The sequence below is a fragment of the Pinus tabuliformis genome, chromosome 7, assembly GCF_031772625.1.
Source record: "Pinus tabuliformis cultivar Carrire ecotype Pingquan chromosome 7, CPIR1, whole genome shotgun sequence".
NCBI lineage: Eukaryota > Viridiplantae > Streptophyta > Pinopsida > Pinales > Pinaceae > Pinus > Pinus tabuliformis.
In genome coordinates, this window is record NC_142293.1 from 1,371,644,716 (window position 1) to 1,371,651,310 (window position 6,595).

Genomic DNA, 6,595 nt, shown 5'->3' on the forward strand with positions numbered 1-6,595 from the left:
CTTCTTAGAGATAAGCTACCATCGCCCTAGCTAGTGTATTTCCATTTTTGTTTGTAAGCATATTTCAGTATTTTACATTAATGAAATGAAGTATTATTTCCATTGCATCTCTGTGTTTATGGTTATTTCTGTAATTTGTTGCGTTCCTGTTTAAATCTGAATCACTTCTCCTTCACATAGCTTGATGATGTAGGGTCTTCAATGATCTTTGGTCTTGGGAGATGGTTTCACAGTTATGTTCATTTTTCTTGCTCTTGGTAGGTTCATTCAACTGTTTAGCTACAAGTTAGTCTTTAGGCATGCTTCCTCCTTCTCCTCCTTATTCATCATCTTGCCATGATTTGATAGTGTACCTATTCCTGCAATTCACTCATGAAGTGACAACATCAATATGAAAAATCCCTACTCTAAGATGATGCATTATTATCCATGAACTGAGCCCACGACTAGTGATAGGATGGGATAGAGGGCCCAGTAACTGCACATTGCATAGTTCCAGGTGAGAGGGAGAGAGGTTGATCACTCAGACTGGGTAGAGCGCAACTCATGCTTGACTTAGGAAATTTTGAGCACAATCCTCATTGAGGAGAAAAATTGTGCAGTGGCCACTAGGAGTCAGGAATGCAGATAGCGGCTGATGTGGGATGAGACCCTGGGAGACAAATCTATGCAGTTTCTAGAGGCAAGGAGGATTGGTCAGCAGAGAGGCCTGGAGGACCAATCTGCACAACTTTTGAGGAAAATGAGATTCGACTAAGGGAGGGTCACTAGAGGACACATTTGCATAGTTATGGAGGCCAAGGGGGTTGGGATCTCTATGAAATGTGGGGTTCCAATAGGCAAGGGGAAAAGCTTAAGGACTGAAAGTGCAAAGTTCACAGTTGAAGTCAGACTAGGAAAAATTGTTGAACAGTTATGGGGTGAAGGAAGATGTTGGGCTCTGGAATTGCACAATACAACAACCCTGGAGGACAGTGACTGCACACTATGCAGTTCCAAGATGCAAGGTCACATCACTGAGGACTAAGACTACGAAGTGTGCATTTCAATCGGGGTTCGGTGAAGCTAATTTGCCTGGTCGGGAAGATTTTTGGAAAAATGGCTAAGTGTGGGGGGAAGATGGACTTGTGATGAACCTGAAATTGTGATCACACACTTAGCATAATTCGACGACATGAAAACATATACCACCGAAGCAAGAAGAAATCATCTCCCTCTGTGTGACTCTCATAATAAGAAGTGACAAGTGTGACACTTGAGATAGACTTTAAGGCGATCATGACGACACTTGTGCGATAGTGCTCAAGAATTTGTGTATGAGTGCGACAGGTGTTTACATGGTTAGGACAACTCATATACATAGAGGTCAACCTTCGAAGCCACTAGAGAAGGCTTGCAAACAAGTCATAACAGTCAAACATGCCAAGGGATGATAGTTTATCCAACAAGCGAAAAGGAGCAAAACACTTAGAGAAAACACATGGAATGACTTTCAATGTTTGCAACCATAAATGTTATTGAAGGCATAATGATATGAAAAAGATAAGATGTCATTCATACTACGCTAAGAGGTGTATTTTAACTTTATGAGACATGCTTTTCTTTTCATACCTAACATCCAAAGGGTTGTGAATCAGATGGAGTCGTCATGCGGTCCTAATCTTCTATCATACCCTTGGTTCCTTGGTCTTCTTATCCGATAATCGTATTTTATCCTCATATCCTTAAGTATCATCTAGAATGTCCTCCTTCTTCATATCATTCTTAATCATATCCATATCATGGTAGAATTCATGTATCTATAATACACTCATGACAAGATGACATCAGTCTGATATTCCCCTAGTCTAAGATGTTTCATGATAATCCACTGACTAAGCCGAAACTGGTATAAGGTCAGGGGAGAGAAGGGCCAGTGACTGGGCTGGACTCAGGGATAAGATTGCACAGTTCCCACTGAGGGAAAAATTTCTGCAGTGCCCACTGAGGGACATAAATGCACAGTTCAAGTAGGCAGTGCCTGCAGTGGGATGAGGCACTGGAGGACAAATATGCATAGTTTTAAAAGGCAAGGGAGACTAGGTATCAGAGAGGCCTGGAGGCCAGATCTACACAGTTCTTGAGGGCAGTGAAATTTGGCTGAGGGAAGGTCACTGGAGGTAGTCTCTACGCAGTTTTGGATGCCAATGGATGCTAATATTTCTGCGCATTGTGTAGTTCCAGTAGGCAAGGAACAATCTAAAGGGTTACAAATGTGAAATGCGCAATTTAGGAAGGTTGGATGAGGCTAGGTTGCTAGGAATTCTTCAGAATTTGAATAAGTGTGGGATCAATGGAACCAATGTGAACATTGATAGAAATTGACTGTGACCACACACTTGGATACTTAGTGATACAACATAGATCATCTAGAACATATGAAAACATACTTCACTTAATGAAACAACCTTCGTGGCAACTTACAACAAGTGCAGCTACAACGATAGACTTTGTGAGGATAATGGTGACACTTGTGTAATAATACGTGAAACTTTGGAAATGAGTGAGGAACATGTCTATATGATGAGAATAACTCATTTTCACAAAGATTTCCCCTTGAAGCAAACCAAAACTTCCCTTTGCATGACAAGCGATAACTCCCATGCCCAAAGGTGACACTTGATATATAAAGATAAAAACGTGAAAGAATATTGAGATCAGAGAAGGGAGCTTGAAATAAGCATCTTACCAATAAGTGACTAAGGAATGAATGATCACAGGATCCATAGTAAACTCCAAAATTTGAGTGTAGGTCAAAATTTTGGATGGTGTTGCAGCGACTACAATAGGGTGCTAGTGGAACTTGGAAGGTGTGTGACTGCATGAAAGGGAGTGACCAGATTACTCAAGGGATTGTGTAGCATAGAAGGGAAGGTCGGGGATGTATTTGTTTTGGTCATTAACATTGTGATATGGAATCATATGAACATTGGGATTGTTCCATTGAATAATGAGCTGGTAACTGTTCATTGAGAGGACACGTAGCGCAGGATTGTAGTGTTGGACATTGGATGCAACTTTGGCTTTGGCAGAATATTCTGGACTTCCTGGGAAGGAGGTGAATCCTGGCATTACATTGAGGGTGGAGGTACGAGGATGTGGATTTACTTGTTGCAGATGCATGCATCATATCCTTTTATTTGCTGGTTGAGAAAATGTGCATATGATTATACATGTATATTATTGTAAATACTGTATCAAGCTGGATTTATAAAGCTCTATAGACAATATGGTTATTTGCTAGTTGAAGCAAATGTGTATCAGTGTAGGTGATTATTATTGTAAATACCATAATGAGTTGTGTTATAAAGCTCTAGTAAATGGTGTGTTTGTCATGTTTCAACAGTGGTCATTGTAAATACTGCAACGAGCTGTGTTATAAACCTCCATGGGAAGTATGTTTTGTTTCTCAGTGGTCTTGTTGGATGTAGGTGTCATTGAACACTGAGGACAGTGTTCCCTTGAGGGCGAGGGTTCTATAACAACCCTAGTTAAAATCCATGTAAAAATATATAAGACCAAGGTCATGTGACACATATTCCAAGCTAAATGGTGGGAAAACCATCCTAGTGGGTTTTCATTTTGGTTATTATGGCTAAAGGAAATTGGCAAAAGCAATGGAAAAAGGCTTTGGAAAGGCAAAGTGGCATTAATTGGCATTTTATTTATGAAAATAATGGAAATTAGGTGAAAGGAAAGGTGAAAGGTAACAAGTTTCATGTGAGGAGGAAATTGAAGGAAAATAATGGAAATTGAAGAAAATAAAGGCCTCATTAATAAAAAGGCTTCTGAGGATTAGTTGGAAAGCTTTTTTCAGTGCTAGACTTTTGTTAGTTTAGTTTTGGAGCTCTCTCTCTATTCTTTCTCTCTCTCTCATACTCTTTGACACTTAGAGTTTTCTTAGAGCACGCTTGGAGGAGTGTGGCATACTTGGAGTTTTGGAGCAAGAAGGAAAAGGAAGAGTAGGAAAGTGCAAGAGGACATTGGGATCAACAACTACAATGATTTTTTCTTGCGGGTACCATGTTGCGTGCATGATTTCCTTGATACTTATGGCATGCATGGCACATGCATGTGGTTTCTTGGTTATGATCTATCATTGGCATGGAGATTTTCTTGGATTGATAATGGTTTTACCTAGCCTTGCCATTTTCTAGATAGCCATGGTGTTGTGGGTTTTATCTTTTTTTTTCTAGTTGGTTCTCATGTTCCTTTGGTTGTTGGTTGAGTTATTAGTTCCTGGAGCCTTGGTTGGACAAAAGATTTAGAAGCCCTGTAACATCTTGGGTTGAGTTAATAGTCTTGGAAGCCTTGATTGGAAAAACGATCTGGAAGCCCATGGTGGGTTTAGTTACTATTCCTGGAAGCTCTGGTTGGAGAAACACTCTGGAATCCTAACGACAACTGTGGGCTGAGTTACTAGTCCTAGAAGCCTTAGTTGGAGCAAACGCTCTAGAGCCCTTGATAACTTGGGTAGAGACCAATTTGGTGACGGTTAGTGATGTACGACCATGAAGTGGAATCACTAGTTGACGGTTGAGGTGATTTGGCCTTTGAGAGCCTTGGATGGTTTGGATTTATTTGTTTTATGAGATCCCACATTCATGCTTGGAATATGACATGGGGGTGACTGGCTGAAAGAAAGATTTGGTTCAGCCTAGTCTATGCTTGGGTGGTTCATGGAAGTCCCACACCTAGTCGACTTATGAAATCATCAATAAGGGCTCTTTCTCCTTGGTATTTTATGGGTAAATATACTTATTTATATGTGGCTTATATGGTTGTTCTATGCTTGATATTTCTACTGGTTATATGTTGGTTATGAGTGAGTTTTTTGAAAGTGATCATGCATGGATCTCATCATGTTTTGATTTGTCAATGAATGAACAACGATTATATGACCTAATAGATGATAATGTAGCTATTTTGATAAGGCATCAATGTTTCTTAGTGATTCTCAAATAAATATGAGACCCCTATGCTCAAATATGTTATTATGACTTGTAGATTTCATATTTGTGACATGTTTAACGAAATGACTATCATGGTTGGGGCTTGGTTAGGTCAAGTTATTGATTAAGTTTTGTGTTAGAGGCTTTTTCTTAGTGTCATTTATTGTCTTGTAAAGTCTCATCAAGTTTCGGGTAGTGGTTGAAGACTAGCCTTGAAAAAGTGGCTTAGATATCGCAATCTCTGGTAGATATCTGGTTGAAAAAAACTGCAGTCTCTCCCTTATAGATATTGTGGGAGTGACTATAGGGTTCTAGTCTCATGCATGCCCATGTCATGGAAGTGACTGGGGGTTTTTTAGTGAAAAGGAAATTTGACTCAGGGCTTGGGCACCTGGAGTGGTGGATTAGCTCTTGGGTGTCCTGTAGCACCCGAGGGAGGTCTGTGAAGTGTTGGTTAATTGATTCCATGTCCTTAACTATACATGGGGAGTTGAATCATATCATAGTAACTCTTCGTCACATGTTTACCCTGTTTGGCTGTTTACTTGGGTAGATGTGCGAGGAGGGTGTTGCAGAAAAGAGTTTTTATTAACATATGCAAATCCAACCAAGTCAAGTACTTCCGCATACCACCCGACCATAGATTGGGCTGAACCAAATCTTTCTTTTAGCCAATCACCCCCTTTCCATATTCCAAGCATGAATGTGGGACTCACAACAAAACAACCTGGGCTTCCTTAGGTTTTACCATTACCGGTCAAGGGATTCCTAGGCCCGAAACCATCATCTATACAATCGTGATTTATTGTGTATCCCACCATTACTGGTCAAGGGATTCCTAGGCCCAAAAAATAAACATGCACTAACAGGCTTTACCGCAATCTCATCATTACCAGTGAAGGGATCACTAGGCCTAAACAAGCATGGATGCCTTCGGATTTCTTCACCAATACCTTGAGGAATTTTCCCATCTTGATCCTCAGGATTTACCATGTATCTCACCATTACCGGTTAATAGATTCCTATGCCCTTGGAAATTTTCCTGAGATCACCTCACCCAATCCCAAAACCATCTGACAATATGGCTCAACTAAATGAAAGAATCCCATCACACCATGGTTATTAAGAAATGGAAAGGCAAGGTTGAAACCATTGTCACACTTGGAAAAACCTATGCCAATGACAACAAGAGAATCAAATACACACATGCATGTACCATGCATGCCAAAAGTAGCAAGGAATTCATACATGCAACTCGATACCTGCAAGTAATTCCAATGTAGACGGTTAATCCAACTTTTCCTTTCTTGATCTTTGCTTCCCTTTTCTTTCTTATCCTTCCTTTGCCTTCCTCTCTCCAATGCTAGGGTGTTCCAAGAGTTCTCTAAGTGTGTAAGAGTATGAGAGAGAGAAAATAGAGAGAGATTTCCAAAAATGAATTGACAAAAGGTTAAATTGACGAAATTTGTGAACTGATCCTAAAAATCCTTTTGTTTTAATGAGGCCTCTATTCCTTGAGTTTTCCTGTATTTTCCTTCAATTTCCTCCTCATATGCAACATGTGACCTTTCACCTTCCTTTTCTCCTAATTTCCTTTATTTTCA